The sequence below is a fragment of the Mustela nivalis genome (assembly GCF_964662115.1).
Source record: "Mustela nivalis genome assembly, chromosome: 7".
Lineage (NCBI taxonomy): Eukaryota > Metazoa > Chordata > Mammalia > Carnivora > Mustelidae > Mustela > Mustela nivalis.
Genome location: NC_139026.1, coordinates 56,517,163 through 56,536,886, shown reverse-complemented (window position 1 = coordinate 56,536,886; position 19,724 = coordinate 56,517,163). Strand labels below are relative to the sequence as shown.

Genomic DNA, 19,724 nt, shown 5'->3' with positions numbered 1-19,724 from the left:
ACTGCATAAACAACAAAATCACTGTTTAACCTGATGGAATCACTCTGGCTAAATAGGCCCTTACAAAACTATTAGAAAAAAAGTGACTAGCTCTTTGTTCGGGGGGAGGGGAGCAGCAAGAGTAGGTCTTTAGAGCCACCCTTGGTGCAGGAACTGTGATGTCCCCTCTTCTTCCACTTCTCATTGCAAATAATTAAGGCCATTTATACCATTAAAAAAAGAAAGAGAAAAGAAAGGAACAGGTGAGTAGTTTTAATTCTCAGAATGCTAATCAACTCAGAATCTGGAGGAGACACATAAGCATATGCAGCAAAATAGCTGATGGATCAAGAAAAATAAAAGTAAGAGAGATCAAAAGCAGTAAAGGAATGGAAAAAAGATATACAGATAAAAAAAAAGAAAGGAAAATTAAGAAACACAGAAGGAAAGATTACAATTGCAATCAGGTATATCTAGATTAACAGTACTGCAAACATTTACAAAAGATTACCATCAAAAAATTGCTAAGACAATTCACATAACAAGAAATAGTTACAAACCATATATTTGCAAATAATTTATCTAAAACACTTGCATCTAAAAAGTATAAAATACTATTATGACTGAATAATAATAACCCTATTTATAAATGGACAAAGTAACGGGGGTGCGTGGGTGGCTCAGTCGGTTAAGCATTTGACCCTTATTTTCAGCTCAGGTCATGATCTCAGGGTTGTGAGATCAAGACCGATGGCGGGCTCTACACTCAGCAATCTGTGCTCAGCAGAGAGTCTACCTGGGATTCTCTCCCTCTCCCCTTCCTTCTGCTTCTCCCCACCTACCCCAGCTCAAAGGAGAACAGACTTGCTCTCCCCGTAAAATAAATAAATCTTTTTTTAAAAAATGGACAAAGTAACTGAATAGACCTTTCTCCAGAAGATATACAAACTGCCAATAAACTAATGCCAATAAGCACTAAAAATGAAAAGATGTTCAACATTACTAGTCATCAGAGAGATGTAAATCAAACTGCAATGAGTTAACACTTCATATATACCAGGATGGCTTTAATCAAAGAAAATAATGAGTATTGGTAAAGTGACAGACAAATTAGAATCCTCAAACAATCAATGCAGGTGGGATTATAAAATGGTGCAGCTGCTCTGGCAATCTGGCAGTTCTGCATCACACTAAACATTAATCATTAATTTTCTATCTTTCCTCTTTTGCAATAAACATAAAGCTATAAATTTCCCTTTGAAGGTGGCTTTGGCTGAATCTCATATTTTAATGTTATATCTTCACTGTTGCTCTTAAAATATTTTCTAATTTCCATTGTGATTTATTCTTTCATGTGTCAATTATTTTAAAATTCCTTAAAAGGTGTATGTTATGACTATGTGAAGCTCATTAAAAAATACAAGGTAGATTCTACACTAAAAAAATAACAATAATAATAAAAGAAAAAAATCAAGCAAAGTAGATTATAAGTGAGTCATGAAGCATTATGATTTTATTTCAGGCCAAATCAAGGTATCCATCTGATAAAAGTTTATTAGAACCTTAAGCCCCAACACCTCAGAATGTGACCTTATTAGAGCCTTTGCAGAGGTAAACAAGATAAAATAATGTCATTAGGGTGGGCCCTAACCCACTATGATTGGTATCTTTATAAAAAGGGGATATTTGGGGTTTTCTTTTGCTTTGTTTTGTTTGAGTAAAGCAATAGACATTTATTAAGTGAAGATACAGAAAAAACCTCTCAAGAGTGAGAGGGACCCCGACAAGGTTGCCCCAAAAGTGGAAAATTTGGATACAGATATGTTCACAGAGAGCCATGAAAGAACTGGAGTTTGCTGTCACAAGTCATGCCTAGGAGACAGGACTAGAACAGGCCCTAGTTCCTGCATGGCCCTGGATCACCTTGATTTCAGACTTCTAGCATCTGGAACTACAAAACAGTAAATTCCCAATTTAAATACATACATACAAAAAAATTCAAGCAATGAATTCAATATTCACTACATAAACAGAATAGAAGGTCAAAATAAATGAGATTATCAACAGATACTGAACATTCATGTAACAGAATTTAACACTGGCTCATAATTAAAACTCTCAGAAAACTAAGAAAACAAACGTAATAAAAGTTAGTTACAAAGAAAACTATAGATATCATACTTAATGGTGAAATAAGAACAGAACCAAGAAAAGGACGTTCCCTAATACCATTTCTATGTTATCATCTAGCCAGTGCAGTAAGGCAAGCAAAAGATGCAAGGACTTTGTTCTGGAGTAAACTGTATCACACTGGATATTCACTCATTATCACCATTACCTGTAGGAATGATGGTTGTATACACTTACTTTGGCTGGAGAGGGGGCCAGGAAGCAGGCTCTGAAATCTGGAAACTTAATCTGAGGCTCACAGTTAGACCTCATTGTTATAAGTTGACTTGATGCTTACAACTAAGCCATGTTGTTTTCCTGAACACAGAATCACCTCAACGTTCAAATTAAACAAGGTTACTGTGCAACCCATGAAATATCATACCTTTCTGTCTTTAAGTAAGTGATGGCTGCTTTTTTTTTTTTTTTTAATAAATCTCAGCTTTATCCTCAATGTAGTCTGTCTTCCCAACAGGTAAGATTTATTAAGATAACCAAGCATAGAATTGCCCCCACTTTCTGACAGCACCCAATCCAGAGTAAGGTTCTATTTCCTCAAACCCTCCCCTTACAAATAACCCAATCTCTACTATACTAAACCCAAATCCTATGTTCTGATCTTTTCTAATATCCTCTTACTGACATACTGACTGATGTGCCTCAGTTTCCCCATGGTGAGCATTCTCCCTTGCTGCAAATATAATAAACCCAACGTGTTGAATTACAGGTCTGATTCTGGTGTTCCATTGTTCTTTTTGGCTGAAAGGCATAAAACAATGCCTCGTCTATTTGCTAGAGGCCAATAAAGCTTAGAACCTAGCACTTTGTTATAGCACTTCTAGACTGTGGTACATTCTACATTCATTTGCTCACTTTAAGCCAATTACTTACAATATATTTCTTAGTCTTCCTAGCCTTTTAATTATAGAACTCAGAAAAACTATTCAGAAAAACTATCTTTCAATTGAACAGAAACTTCAACGCAGAATTACCATAGGCACTATTTTAACAGTTATTCATTATAGTCTACCATTTAACCTTCAAGTTTTTTTCCAACCATATACATTTCAAACTCATAGTAACTGAAAATTTTTCTGCAAAGAAGATGCAATGCAAATTTTATAATCACACTTTCTTGCTGACTACAAAGACAGAAAATAATTAAATTTATAACATAAGGAGTATGATTACCTTTTAAATATTTTTAAATACTGAACTGCAATTCCTTTGGACCCTGACCTCATGATATCCCCATTTCTCAGATGCTATATGGGAGATGTCAGTTATTGAGGACTGCATTAAAATGAAGCATTCCTCTAAAAAAAAGTAAATTTTAATAATTTTCAGTAACCCCTTTAAGAACATATATCCTGCTGGGATACCTGGGTAGCTCAGTCATTAAGATTCTGCCTTTGCCTCAGGTCATGATTCCAGGGTTCTGAGATCAAGTCCAGCATCAAGCTCCTTGCCGAGCAAGAAGCCTGCTTCTCCCTCTGCCTCCTTCTCCCTGTTTGTACACACACTCTCTCTCTGACAAATACATAAACAAAATCTAAAAAAAAAAAAAAAAGAACATAATTCTGCAGACAGAAACATGGATTCGAATTCCAGCTCTCCCGTGTATTTTACCATGTAACATGGCAAGTTTCCTAACATTAGTTTCAGCTATCTTAAAAAGGGAGTATCATTGTCAGTATCTGCCACAGAAGTTGTAGTCATGACTAAATGAGATTCTACACATTAAGGACTCAGAACCTAGTAAACACTCAATAACGTTATTGTATTTGCCTATGTATATTAAAATGTTTTTAGAAACAAATTAGAGAATCTGAGATAAACTCTTTACTTCTGGCATTTTGTAAATAAGTTAGAAAATCCAACATGCAAACATCACAGTTAAAGTTAAATAGCCACCACCAAATAACATTTAAGAAAAAGAAATATTATCTACGCAAGCTGGTTTTACCCATTAAACTGCCATTCAACTCAGTAATAATAAAGTAGTGTACAAAGAATTACAAAATAACTACCATCTATACCCACAAGGGAGCACACTACAGCCATTTACCACATTTTTAATGGGTTCTAAGTATAATGAAAAACAGACAAAGCCTAAGGAAGTAACATGAACAACCAGTTCAAGCTAGTTCAGCCATATCTGTGCAAACCAATCAGCAGTAACTTTTTAAAAATCTGTTTTGCATAAGGAAAGTATATTTAAGAAAGATACACATTAGAAAAGGGTGTGTTACCTGCAAACAAGTCTCCATGGCTGTACTACCGGAACAATACATTTCTAAGATTCATTTTAAATACGTCATCTGGAACTGAGATGCCATTCACAAAACTATTCTACAAAAGAAAAACTACTTTTTTAGGTTGCAACACTAGAATCATGAAGCTTTCGTATGACTGTAATTCATTTTCACAGGAAGAAGTATTTATATTTTACAGTAGAAAATGTCTGCCATATCTAGAAGTAAATGTATAAAACGTGATGAACTTTCTCTAGAAAATATTTTTCCATGAAGAATATAGTCAAAAAACTGTTTTTAGGTCCCTATTTTATATATTCAGATTCAAGAACTCTGAGACAATGCCATCACTAATAAAATCTTTTTCTACAGTATTAAAAAGGGTTTTTCACCTTTACCATAGGAATTTACATTTAAATAACCAAGAAGGTTATGTTACCTGCAAATAAGAATCTATAGCTTGGAATTTTTTTTCAAATTTTAGGTAAATTATTTTTAAGGAAAGCCCAATGAACATCTTCTTTTTTTAAGTGAAAACATTATTTGCTTCTCTGCTTCATCCTCCCCGCTCCACCTACAATTTTAATTCTTTTTTTCTAGCAAAGAGATGATAGCTATGAAACAACAAAGGGAAGTATTACCAAAGCTGTAATGTCTTAGCCTACAATCTGCCTGCTCAAAAAGCTCAAGAATTTAAGTGGCTGTTCAAGAGCTGCTCACAAACTCAGCCAATCAGTAGCCAGCATTCTGATTCCTGCCCAGCAACAGGAGACAGACAATAAGGTCAGAGAAACATAGTTAAAACCTGGATCCGCAATACATTAGTGAGGTTCTTTGTCTAATATAAGTAATCTAGAACATAAATGCATAAAAGCTAAATCCATATGATACACATTTACCATATCACATAAATAAATAAATAAAATGTACATCTTTTATGCAATTTCAATTTATCTTCTTTTAAATATCCATGAATGTTTCCAGAAATATAAATCAATTCCCTAACTGGAGAATGAGTCAAACATGGACAATACACAGTAAGAATACACTTCTCTCCCCATGGGTAAGAATCTGCAAAAGTCAAATGTAAATTTCTTTTTTAAAAAATCCACAATGCTTAATATTTATAAAACATATATAACTAAAAATTGAGCAATACCTTAAACCCAAATAATAAGATTATTTTCATACCACCTATCACTATTGTTATAGATTTCTGATTCTAAAAATTAATAGTATTCTGGACCCAACGGTTTACTACAGATGGAATCATGAAGTGTTTTGTTTATCTACTGCACCATACTTAGATTCATCTAATGAAATTAAAATGCTTGACTCTTGACAATCGATATTAGTGTTATAAGTACAATTATTATATCTTTTTTTCCCTAATTACCTTTCACAGCAGGGTTATGAGCTCTCCCCTTTTGAAGCAGTAAAGCAAATGTGTGGATTAAAACAGTACATATTCCTGTAAATTGAAGGGAGATTTTCCCTATACTACATCATTTTACAGTCCTTTAAACATAAAATTATTTTTTAAAAAGTAGGAAATCTGTCACCTTAGTATGTTTTTCTCAAATTCACTACCTATCAGATTTTCTTAGTAAACAAGTTTTAAAAATAAACCTCATTTTCTTCTCCTTTAGTTACAGATGAACCTTGTAATTTTTCAAACATACCCAAGAGGGAGCTTGCTGCAGACATACTCTTAGTTTATATAATCTCCCCATAGGAAAAATAAATCAGCAGCTGCTTCAGTGCTCCGTCCTGTGAGAGAACTGAAATTCACTGTCTGATTGGCTCAAAGCTGTAGTCGTCTAAAACCAATCAGACCTCAGCATCACAAACCTTGCCCAGCAACAAGGGAAGCAGATGAGGGCAAGTACTCTACCAAGAATCCAAACAGTATTAAAATAAAGGTGAAGGATTATACTGAAATCTATTTGATGAAACTGAAACATACTCACAATGTCCTCCCAGATTTACAGTTTGAGTAAGTCGACTGCAGGGTTTCTCTGATTAAACAAGGGTCTGTACTACTGCTTTCCAAAAACAGTGAACAAAACAGAAAGTACCTGGATGGTTAAATCAAAACACGCAGACACACACAAACACTATCCTAATTCAAAGCTGTGGACACTTGATTAAGTGTATTTAAAAATGAAACTTAGCACAAACTTGCAAAATATGAAGCAAAGCCCTTTCAGTGGACTTGACATTTCTATCTTTGACACAACCACTCCAAATACATTCATACTGTTAACTGGCATTAGTATAACATTATTCTGAATAATGGGATGCTGGAAATAATTTTTATTCAAATTTGAATTTTCATTAAATGGCTTAAATATTGTCCAATAGGACTGACTAATAATAGCTTACTCTAAGTAATCACTTTATGCTCACAATTCCTAGCCTCTTTAGAAACACAACTCTGCTACTTGATTCTTTAAGAACCCATTCTCCATTGAGAAGTGTGATTTTATTTCATACACCCAAATTTTACTGGAGAATTCTGTAACAGCCCTGAAAAGAAAATCATGATGAATACGCACAATAAATATTTAAATCTGCTTTACTGTTCACTACCCATTAACGACACTGGTAAACCTGATAATGCAATGGTCCAGTCACTTTGATACTTATCTGCACAAATTTAGTGTAAAGACTTCCTAAATTTTTATCTTAAATACTGGATACATCTCTGTTAATAACTGTTTTTCTAAAACTTGAGTAAAACATAATCACTACTCTCACTACTTGTTTAAAATCCCACAAAGATTTTCATCATGTTTATAATTTTTATTCAAATTTATTTTCTTGCTTTCTATAGGTTTTCTCTCCTAAGCACCCAACAATATTCACTTTAGGATCCAGAATCCCCTGTAGTATAATTCTTCAGTTCTACTAATCTTATCATTCTTCTCCCAATTGCATAAATACACCCTCAAGAGCTATCCCATCATCTTTAAAAAAATGTCAATGGTGAGATCTGTTATCTGACACTCATTCAGTAAAGTATTAAGTGATCATAATATTTAACACCTCAATAAAGAATTCCTTCTACCTGTCATCAACCTACAGATACCAGCTGCAGTATCAAAATGAAATATTTCCAAACTAAATTTTAAAAAAATAATAAACAAAGGAAACAGGGAGTTTTGCTTTACCAACAATTCCTTGGACAAAGTAGGATCAAATCATGCTCTTGCAATTTTGGTTACATCAAAACCAGAATGGTCACTACAGTTTAACTTATTACATTCACTGCTAAGTTTTGATAAATTCTAGGGTAGTCTACATGAAAAAAATGCAAGATGCCCTAAAAATCACTTTTCCAACTGAATTTTTGCGATCATTCTGTTATATAGGAAAATTAAAACTATTTAACATGATCCAACAAATGCAATTTTAGATATATTTATCAAATTACACCCCCTTAGAAAATTAGCCCATTATCTTATTCATCAGGGCCCTAACCACTAGCTTGGCCCCCTCACCAAACTCTACCACCAATGCAGGTAATAGTGAAGTTACAGAAGCCCATGTCTTAATTTTTGGGGGAATTTAAACCAGTAGTAAAAAAGTATTTTTCACAGTTTGCCTGGGTGAATCAAAACACCCAGAATGATTTATAGGATGTTGAAAGATGTAAATCCTTCAAATGCCAGGAAACAGCTCTAACTTTTCTTAGTGACCCAACCTAAGAAAGAGTGAAAGTTTACTTTCTGTTTATTAGCTAGCTTTCACTAAATAATACTGGGGCAGCAACTCTCATCCTCAAAATCTTACTGGCTAGTAACATTCTTCTTTCTAGGTCATAGGCTAAAGGAGCAGCACCCTCACTGCAAATCTAGGTCTTAGGGCAAAGGGAAAAGACCGCAATGACAGAACCATGTAATACACCAGGACTTTAAAGTTATCTCTCACACACAGTATACACCAGTTTCACTCACAGTCTACTGGTTAAAGCCACATTAGACATTAAGGGGGTGGAGAAGTAAAAAGCAGTTATTGGAAAACACTTCATGTCACATGGCAAAAGGCATAAATAGGTAGTCTTCTTGCAAGAAAAAATAATAATGATGAAATCTACCACACTTTAAAAATACATAATTATAAAAAGTTTGACCTACCAAGGATTTCTAAACTAACAAAACTAGGTCTATTCAATGTCTGTTCCAACATTAGCATAAGTCAACATGCGATAAAATCACCCTAACTATCTAGATTTCATCTCAAGTGTAAAACTGAGGAGATCAGACCAGATGCTTGCTAAATTCCATTCTAGCCCAAAGTTTATATTATTTTGCAAATGTCTAGCCATACTAATTTTCTTTTATAAACCAATTTTCATTACAAAATACTGTTAACATGCAAAATATAACAACCAAAACAATTAGAAAAAAAAAACAAAGCCTCCTGTATAACACTACCAGACAGCACACTCCTCCTTCTCCATCCCCAACTCCTTAACACAAAATTAAGCATAATCTGCATTTGATGTTTATTATTTTTAGGCATGCCTTGTATTTTTTCTTTATTATAAATTCCCCTTTTCATTAACTGAACAACATACTTGAAAGGGAGAAAAAGACACTGACACTTACCAAGGGGCACTTATATGTCAGACACTATACCAAATCATATTCTTTTCTCATTTATTTGACAACTTACATCAATTCATGTTTACATATGATCTGAATGAAAACATCAATGACCATGCTGCTATCACGCATTTCTTTACACAGTAATTTTATCTTGGTAAGGTCAACCAGACACCCAATTCAGTAAAAAGTTGTTTTCATTAGCATTGATTGCCCTTCTTATACACTTCATCCTTTAAATTTCACTACCACGGGTGTTCTGTTTTCTCAGAATGTTAAGCAATAAGTAACCAACAGATGATCTCTGAATAACACAGGTGTGAACTGCATGGGTCCACTTATATGCAAATACTTTAGAGTACAGTACTGTAAATTTATTTTCTTTTCCTTATGATTTTCTTAATAATATTTCCTTTTCCCTAGATATACTGTAAGAATCTAGTATATGATAAACATAACATATAAAATATATGTGCTAACTTGTGTTATCAGAAACTGTTTATGTTATCAGAAAAGCTTCCAGTCAACAGCAGACTATTAGTAGTTAAGTTTTGGGGAAGTCAAAAGTGATATGTAAATTTTTTACTGCATTAGGGATCGGTGCCCTATCAACCACATTGTTCAAGAGTAAAGTATATATGGTATTTGCCCCAATTTTCTTCTGTTTGAAAATGAAGAAATCATTCAATATAATCCTAAATTACATTGTAATTGCACAGAGTAAATGCAATCTGATCATAGACACTTAATTTTACCCAACCTGCAGACTAGTTCATACATTAGCCACAACAATACTACCAGCAGGATCCTAAATATTCAATTATCTTCTAAAAGTAACTTACCCATAAGTCATCCTAGCAAATTCACTCAACAAACTCTAAGAGAATTTCCTCAACCTTATAAAAGGAATTTAGAAAAAGCCCAAAACTAACATCATACTTAACAGTGAAAGGCAGAAAGCTTTTGCCCAAAGATCAGAACAAGACAAAAATCCCTGCTCTTACCACTCCTACTCAACATTGACCAGAGGCAATTAGGCAGGAAAATGAAATAAAGGCATCTAACTTGAAAAGAACAAAGTAAAGCTATCTCTATTTTGAATGACAAAATATTCTATAGGGAAAACTGAAAGAACACAGTAAATGAGTTTAGGAGGTTGCAATATACAAGACCAATATATAAAATCTACTGAATTTCTATACAGATGCAATCAATAATTCAAAAGTGAAATTTAAAGAACAATTCTTTTTATAATAGCATCAAAAAGTAACAAACTTAACCAAAAAAGTGCAAAACTTCATTCTCTGAAAAACTATAAAACACTGTTGAGGAAATTAAAGAAGACCTAAATAAACACAAAGACAATGCATACTCCTGAATCAAAAGGCTTGATATTAAGATGCCAAAACTCAAAATTGATCTATTGATTCAAGATAATCCCTATTAAAATTCCAGCTTTCTTCTTTGCAGAAACTGACAAACTGATCCTAAAATTCATATGGAAATGCGACTCAAAATAGCCAAAACGATCTTGAAAAACAACACTGAAAAACTCATTCTTTGTATTTTCGAATCCTACTACAAAGCTATAGTAATCCTGTCAATGAGACACTGCTTGCAAAAAGGACAGACATATAAATCAACAGAACAGATCCCTCAGTCAAGAAATAAATCCTCATATTTATTTGTAGTCAACTAATATTTGACAAGGGTGCCAAGAGCATTCAATGAAGAAAGAATAGGATTTTCAGCAACTACTACTGGGGACTACTAGATAGCCACAGGCAAAAGAATGAATTCAGACCCATCTTCTCATACCATATATAAAAATTAACCTCGAATGGCTCAAAGACCTGAATTTGAGAGCTGAAAGTTTTAAATCTTAAAAGAAAACATACGTATAAATCTTAGCATAGGCAATAGTTTCTTATATATGACGCAAAGAAAACAAGCAATGAAAGAAAAACAAAAAGATTAACTGGACTTCCATCAAAACTTAAAAACTTTTATGTTGCAAATGACACATCAAGAAAGTGAAACAACTCACGTAATGGGAGGAAATACCTGCAAATAATGTATCTTATAAGAGACTTGTACCTACTAAAACATACAAAAACTGTTACAACTCACTAATAAAAATATAAATAACCCAATTTAACAAAAAACAAAGTACTTGATATTTCCCCAAGATATACCAATAAAAAATAAACATGAAAAGATGCTTATCATTAGTCCTCAAAGTAAGGCAAATCAAAACCACAATGAAATAACACCAACATCAAGAGAATATAACAAGTGTTAGCAATGATGTAGAGAAATTAGAAACTTCATACAATGCCGGTGGAACTCTAAAACGAAGCAGCTGCTTTGAAAAAGTCTGGCAGTTCCTCAACATGTTAAACATGGAGTTGGCATAAGATCCAGCAATTCTACTCCTAGCTATATACCCAGAAGAAATAAAAACAAATATCCACAAAAAAACCTGTAAACTAATGTTCACAGAAACACTATTCATAATACCTCAAAAGTGACCATTCATAATAGCCAAAATAACCCAGATGTTCAATGATAGATGTGGTCTATCCATTTTATTTGGCTATAAAACAAATGAAGTACTGATTAATGTTACAATATGAATGAACCTTGAAAATATGCTGAGTAAAAGAAGCCTGTCACAAAAGGCTACATATTCAATGTTTCCATTTATATGAAATGTCCAGAATAGGCAAACCTGTAAAGACAGAAAGCACATTAGTGGTTGTCGAGGGTTGGGGAATTGGGGAGGAAATGAAAACTGTCTGCTAAAGGCTACAGGGTTTCTTTATAGGACAATAAAATTTTTCTAAAATTAATTGTGGTAATAGATGCAAATTCTGAAAGTAACTTTATTTTTTAAAGATTTTATTTATTTACTTGACAGAGACAGAGAGATCACAAGTAGTCAGAGAGGCAGGCAGAGAGAGAGGAGGAAGCGGGCTCCCTGTTGAGCAGAGAGCCCAATGTGGGGCTCGATCCCAGGACCCTGAGATCATGACCTGAGCCAAAGGCAGAGGCTTAACCCACTGAGCCACCCAGGTGCCCCTGAAAGTAATTTTTTAAGAATTTATTTATTTAGAGGCTCCTGGGTGGCCATTAGGTCATTAAGGCAGTTGTTAAGCCTCTGCCTTTGGCTCAGGTCATGGTCCTGGGATGGAGCCCCACATCAGGCTCCCTGCTCAGTGGGAGGCCTACTTCCCCCTCCCCTCTCTACTCATGTTGTCTCCCACTGTCTCTGTGTGTCTCTCAAATAAGTAATAAAATGTTTTTTTAAAAAGATTTATTAAAAAGAGAAGATTTGGGGGGTTGCCTGGGTGGCTCAGTTGGTTGGGCAACTGCCTTCAGTTCAAGTCATGATCTTGGAGTCTTGGGATTAAGTCCCACATCAGGTTCCCTGCTCCGCAGGAAGTCTGCTTCTCCACTCTCCTGCTCGCTCGCTCTTTCTCTCTTCTTCTCTCTCTCTCTCTCTCTCTCAAATAAATACATAAAATCTTTTTAAAAATTTATTTGAAAAAAAAATTTATTTGAAAGAAAGAAAAAAAGAGCACATGCACAAGTGGGGAAAGGGGCAATGGAAGAGGGAGAGCATCTCAAGCAAACTGTTATGATGTGTGGAGCGCTCCAACCCATGAGGCTGACATCATGATGTAAGCCAAAATCAAGAATCCAACACCCAACCAACTGAGCCACACAGGCACTCCAACTATGTAAACCACTGGGTTGTATACTTTAAACAGGTGAATTGTATGATATATGGATTATATCTCAAACCTGTTGTTTAAAAAAAGAAACAGCAGAACTACAGTTAATTTTTTGTCATTGTTTGTTTTTTAGGTTTTTTTTTTTTTTAATTACCTCACCCTCCTCTACTAGGTCATGCTTTCAACACAGACAAAACAACAATACCAAGAGAACTCACTGTTGGGTTATACTTTAGGGAGTTTACACTTCTGGGCCAAGAAGTATATCTACAATCATACCAGTGATGAAAGGCAATATACATAAAATAATGGCAGCCTTATTCTCCTGTGCTAAGCTTAAATAAATCAGTTATTCTTTCTCTGTCCTAAATGGAACAACTCTGTAGTATGCTTATCTCACAGGATGATAATAATGCACATGAGATACTCCTATATCGTAATAAGTAAATAAATAAATAAATAAAGATTTATCAACCAAAAAAATCAAACAGTATCAAGTATGATGCAAATAAACACTCCATGTATATATATTAATAAAATCTTCTACACGTGGAAAGTTAACAGAAGAATTAGAAAGTCTTTAAGTAAAACAGAAGCATTTGCTTCTACTACAAACTGGCACTATAACCAAAGAACCTTATATGTAATAAGCGTTGATAGATTTGTTTTAAAATGAGGTATACTTAGTGAACTTCAGTGAACTTTCTAGAATTACATAAAGTTTTGTCACTTTTCATCACCACTGTCTTTATTCAAAATGATGGTCTTGCATTACTGCGTTTTCCAATACTTTTATGCACCTTTTTAGAATTAACTATTAAAATGGACTATAATATCTGTATTAATATACTGTTTAACAAAACACTTTGGCACATCTCATGTGTTCAGTATAAGATTAAAATATTTTGGGGCACCTGGGTGGCTCAGTGGGTTAAGCCGCTGCCTTCGGCTCGGGTCATGATCTCAGGGTCCTGGGATCGAGTCCCGCATCGGGCTCTCTGCTGAGCAGGGAGCCTGCTTCCCTCTCTCTCTCTCTACCTGCCTCTCTATCTACTTGTGATCTCTCTCTGTGAAATAAATAAATAAAATCTTTTAAAAAAAAAATATTTTAAGTGTCCACAACTCTGTTGTCAGAAAACATTTTTAAAAATACTGGCATCGTTATGATGTGCATCAGTATTCTGATACAGTATTAATAAGTATATAGTGTCTGGAGCATAGTATACTCTTAGTAAGTACTGGCTAAAAGAATGAACTATATACATATAAGTAATACCTAAAATAATTCTAAAAACTAAATTACAGGGCATCTGGTGGCTCAGTCCATTAAGCGTCTGCCTTTGGCTCAGGTCATGATCCCAGTGTACTGGAATCAAGCCCCCTATCAGGCTCCCTGCTCAGCGGGGAGTCTGCTTCTCCCTCTTCCTCTCCCTGCTTGTTGTTCTTCTCTCAAGTTTGCTATCTAAAATCAATAAATAAAACTAAGGGGGAAAAAATTAATTATCCTTTTAGGAAGCAAAGATAGCAACCTACAATATTTTTGACAGAACTGTAAACTAACATGCCAGCAAGTTCACAGACAGCAGGTGTACATACAGAGGACAACCTTTCTTTGGGGACTCAGGATGCTTATTTACTAACATTATCCACTTACACAATGCTACCTCAGAAAAAGTACAATACATAGCATTATTAAAATTAATCAAATCTGACATGAGGGTTTTTTGAAGCCTTATAAAATTTGTTTAGTTTGATTACATATTTCAAAAAATATCATTTTGAAAGAAATTTATTTTTGCTTATTACCATACAATGACAACCTTCTCTAAAATAATGCACATACCCAAAGGGAGCCCACTGCAGCCATCTTATCAGTTCTCTCATAGCAACAGAAACGGAAATACAGTTTGCATAGTCACTGTGGTTGGCTAGAGAAAGCAGGTTCACATAACCACTCAGAAAGCCAGAAATTGGACAACCATAAAAGGAGAAATTTGAAATCTGCCTGGCAACAGCCTAAAAATAGAATACACTAGTATAAATCCCAAAATAGATGTGACTGTAGAGCAAAACTACCAGCATAAACTTTATTTTCTTGGGGGAAAAGATGTGTCTTGCATTTCATCATCTAAAATATTAACTTGGCATCTTTTTTTACTAGATGGCAATTAAAGAAAAAATAAATACTCAATTATGGGCCACTTCAAATTACATGTCACTGTTCATATTATTTTATTTACATATATGTATTTGTGTGTGTATATGTACATACATGTTTAAGTACTTTCCTTCTTTAGGAGAATGATGAGGCATTTTAATCACAGCTTTAAAACATTCAAAGGTCTATAAAATCTATCTAAGTCTAAACAGCACTGCATTTTTTTTCCTATCCCTTATGACTACATTAATTTGGGAATCTGAGTTAAAGGTAAAAGGCCATTTACTCTGTATTAAAAATACAAAGATTAAATAATTTATCAAAGCAGACCTTTTTTTTTTTTTAAGATTTTTATTTATTTATTTATTTGACAGACAGATCACAAGTAGGCAGAGAGCCAGGCAGAGAGAGAGGAGGAAGCAGGCTCCCTGCTGAGCAGAGAGCCCTATGCAGGACTCAATCCCAGGACCCTCAGATCATGACCTGAGCCGAAGGCAGAGGCTTTAATCCACTGAGACACCCAGGTGCCCTCAAAGCAGACCTCTAAATAGAGTGGGGATTATGCCTTTTTCTTTTTTAAAACAAATTTGTTCAAACATATAGTAGTACCTTTCATACAGTAGGAATTCAATGTTTTTCTTAAATTAATAAAAACCAATTATCTTATTGTTCCTATCAAGTAAACATTAAATTAACATGTGTTATTTTTGATTTTTCAATTTTGCCTAAATGGGATAATGCTAAAGTTGACAATGTCTTAACATTTCTTACTGTTATTCCAGATAACAAAACCTATTTCATCATTCTAAACCTTCTAACTTAATACATGTTTCTTTGTACAATACAAATTTACTCTGTAGTACATTTTAATTTCTTTTTTTTTTTAAAGATTTTATTTATTTATTTGTAAGAGAGAGAGAGTGAGAGCGAGCACAGGCAGACAGAGTGGAAGGCAGAGTCAGAGGGAGAAGCAGGCTCCCTGCGGAGCAAGGAGCCCGATGTGGGACTCGATCCCAGGACGCTGGGATCATGACCTGAGCCGAAGGCAGCTGCTTAACCAACTGAGCCACCCAGGCGTCCCATACATTTTAATTTCTAAAGATCACAAACTACATGCAGTCTAATGCAGTAACTACAAAGACTGCTGGCTAGTAAGAAATAACCAAATCATAAAAGGGGAGGGGGGAAAGTAATATATCCTTTTAATCTAAACATTTAAAGATAGCTAATTTTTTTTTAAAGATAGCTAGATTTTAAAATAAAGTTCGACCAATCTTTTGAAAGTATAAATACTATTCTTTTAAACACTGGTCTAAGTGGAAAAGTAACTGAGTTTATTGACTTTTCTTATTGTTGTACTCATATGTGACTTGGATGTCCAAAATCTAACTACAACTGTATTCATGGCTTCAAGATAATTTAAATCTTTTGTATACACAGATCTTGTTTACTTATCTGAACAAATAAACTATAATCCTTATCACAAAGGAAAGCAATATGAGTAGCAATTAGTGTAGAAGAACGTAACAAATGGGTCAAATTTGGTATCAAGGCACTACAAGTGGGAAAAATTACTTTATAATTCTAGATACATAAATCAAATTTTTTAAATATATTTTTTAAAGATTTTATTTATTTATTTGACAGACAGCGATCACAAGTAGGCAGAGAGGCAGGCAGAGAGGGTGGGGGAGGTAGGCTTCCTGCTGAGCAGAGAGCCCGATGTGGGGCTTGATCCCAGGACCCTAGCATCATGACCTAAGCCAAAGGCAGAGGCCTTAACCCACTGAGCCACCCAGGTGCCCCTGAAATATCATTTTAAATATAAATCTCAGCACTTTGTATTTTCTTAAATATTACTTAAAGCAAATATAATACTTTTTCTAAAAGTGCACTTATACTTGCCAGTTTTATTTCAAGAGAACAGAAAAAGCACATGTTTGAAGAACAATATTCAAAATAGGCATACATCTTATCACATACCAAGCTGAATGGGGGGCGTGTACTGAATAATCAATGACACCTCAGTGTTAATTAATACAGCAACTAAAATGCCCCGGAGAAGTTTAGACAGTTCCAGAAACTTTACCTTTCACTTCTCCATTCTCTTCTCCTTCTCTTGGCCCTCTCACTCAAGGACTCAGGAGTTTAAAATGTCGGCTGAGAGCCAGATGTTCTGGGGCTCCAGCCTATGTGTACAAAAGTGTAGTTTTAATAACAAACATAACTGAAGGAAGAACCCTAATCTTTCATATCCTTAGGCAAACTCAAATTCCATTTGTACTTACTATTTTTCTTTTCTATTGCAAAGCAATATTGTTGGTATGTTATCCCTCCTTGCAGATTTAATTAGAATTTTATTTACCACAACTTTTTTGGCTGATCACAAAAAAATCTACCCTCCTTCGAAATAAATAAATAAATAAATAAAATAAAGTCTATCCTTCTTCAGTTAGAATTTAAGAAAAAAGTTGTGCTTTTGAAGGCAAGCGTTCTCCTGGGCATGCAAGTCAGAATGGACCAGCACCACCCTCATGGAGCAAACAAAGAAAAATTACATTCCATTCTAAAATTTTTCTCACTAATGATGCACAAAAATACAATCTATCTATTTCTAGCAAATACTCCCAAGAAGCTTACTTTCACAGGCTGGATTATCAGAAGCTATTATTAACAAACAGTTCATGATGCAATTTAAGAAAATACAGAGTTCCTTCATCCCAAACCATGAATTATCACTGTGTTTCATCTTTTAGAACTTAAAAAAATCTGCAGAGATCTAACCAAAACCCACTACACTTTGGAAATTCCTTTAACCTTTCTCCTCCTAACCATCATAGCAAATGAACCAATTTCTCTCTGATTGACTCATGACCACAAATACACTGAGATCTCATCTTCTGTTCTCACCCACCTGTTCCTACTGGTTGTGCTTGTTACTCAATTCAGTTGTACATTTTTACTGTAAGTTATAGAATATAATTGAATTTTGTATAAATTAATGAAATATGAGTGCAAAAAAAAGCTGCTAGATACACATCAATAAGAGAGACTAATGCAGAAAAAATAAAACATGTCAGGGGACTATTGGTTTAGATAAATCATTTAATAAAGTCTAAAGTTTTCCATCTGGAATAAATAGAAATTAAATTAGAAGACCTGTAAGGATCCTTTAAGTTTTGATTCTTTAATAAAATTTTAATAAATTCCACTCCAAAATGTACTGTTTTAATGAGAAATTATAAAAGTTGATTGGGTTTTTTCATGTTTTCAATATTCATCAAATACCTACATGGTCACTATTATAACTTTTAAGATACTCTAAAGAAACAATGTGACTAAAAGTACAAAACATCCTGTAAGATTAAATTGTTACCTCATGGAGATTTTAATTTAGATATGGAAGAGAAATGACGGCAGTAATACAATACATGGATATCTTTCTATATGAATGACCGTGAAAATTAGGAGTTTTCCATTTTCCATTATCTATCATCTCTCCAAAATAGATTATTTTTAATAATCAAACTTGAGCTTTCAAATGTGTCATTATAAACAAAACCTCTACAGAACCCTTTTTAAGTCTTCCTGATACAGTTAGTATGAACTTTTATAAACCAGATTGCTAAAAACTGACTATGCATAAAGAATTACTCAAATTCATCTGAGAGAGAAAAGAGTATGCCTTTCCTTACAATTTCAATTTCACTTCTGCTCATAACCCTATTTATAATTCAGTTACATCCACAAGACTTCACAAGTAGTTGCTAAGCAACAGGAACATGCTGAGTTCAGAGCCATTGAAATCTGGCTCTCTGCCACATGAAAATATTTAACAGAGCCTAGAGCCTCCAGAATTTACAAAATGAAGAAGAAAAGGAAAGAAAAGAAAAAGAAAGAAAAATTCCAAAAAGATACAATAATAAATACCATAAGCTACCAAACTCTTTTAAAAGAGTCACATATTCAGATCAAGAACTTCATTTTGGTATTTCCAAATATTTATTATATTTCTCCTTAAATATTTTACATCATATTTTTAATGCTGAAATTCAGACTCTGAAGTTATTCTCTTGGGGAAGAGAAGAAATACAATTAGTTGTATCGCTATTAAAGGCATAATAATTTGCACAAAAAATATATTGTGCAAAGAATAGCCCTTGAAGAGACTAGAACAGTCTGTGGGACATGACTGAGACTTTCAATGTTGGGTTTTTAAGGCCAGGAGACAAGAAATTACACATTTTCTTCAAAGTCCTTTACCTTCCTATGCCTGGTTAACTACTGAAAGAAAAGGTAATTTTTTTTTTACCCAAAACTGGAGTGTTTTCTAATTTTAAGCACCTCTAATAATTGAAAAAAAAAAAGCATATATAAAAATGTATTCACAACTCAAAATGGTTACAAAAATTAATTCATTTTTCAACAGATATTCAAAGGGCACTGAGTATGTTTCTATACTCATTCATTGATAAAAATTAAAATTAAGAACATAAAGATTGCTCCTTACACTGATAAAGGCTACTTCAAACCAATGGGAAACTTTATACTCAGTGGTAAAATACCACAGCTATTTCCATTCACGGCAAAACCAAAAAGTGTGATAATATATTCAATACTGTCTAGAAATCCTACCAAAGCAGTAAGAGCTCAAACACAATAAGATGATACAATGAAGAAAACATTTATTTCAGAATAGTAAGAAAAAGATATCTAGAAACATTAACATATATGAAAAAATTCAGTTATAAAAATATATAAAAATATTAGAGCTACGTTGGATATAAGGCTTGATGTAGAAAAATATCAATTCTTC

General features: G+C 33.9%; 1 protein-coding gene across 14 annotated transcripts in view; it reads right to left on the bottom strand.

Moving 5' to 3' along the window:
• ATF7IP (activating transcription factor 7 interacting protein) overlaps positions 1-19,724 on the bottom strand; it is a 110,003-nt gene that overhangs the window by 55,329 nt on the left and 34,950 nt on the right. For 2 of the 14 annotated variants that reach the window (XM_082740603.1, XM_082740600.1), the window contains one exon: positions 4,401-4,500. The exons of the other annotated variants lie outside the window; for them this stretch is intronic. The gene's annotated coding sequence lies outside the window, so the exon portion shown is untranslated. Of the gene's footprint in view, positions 1-4,400; positions 4,501-19,724 lie in introns of those variants that run through there. 14 annotated transcript variants of the gene reach the window in all.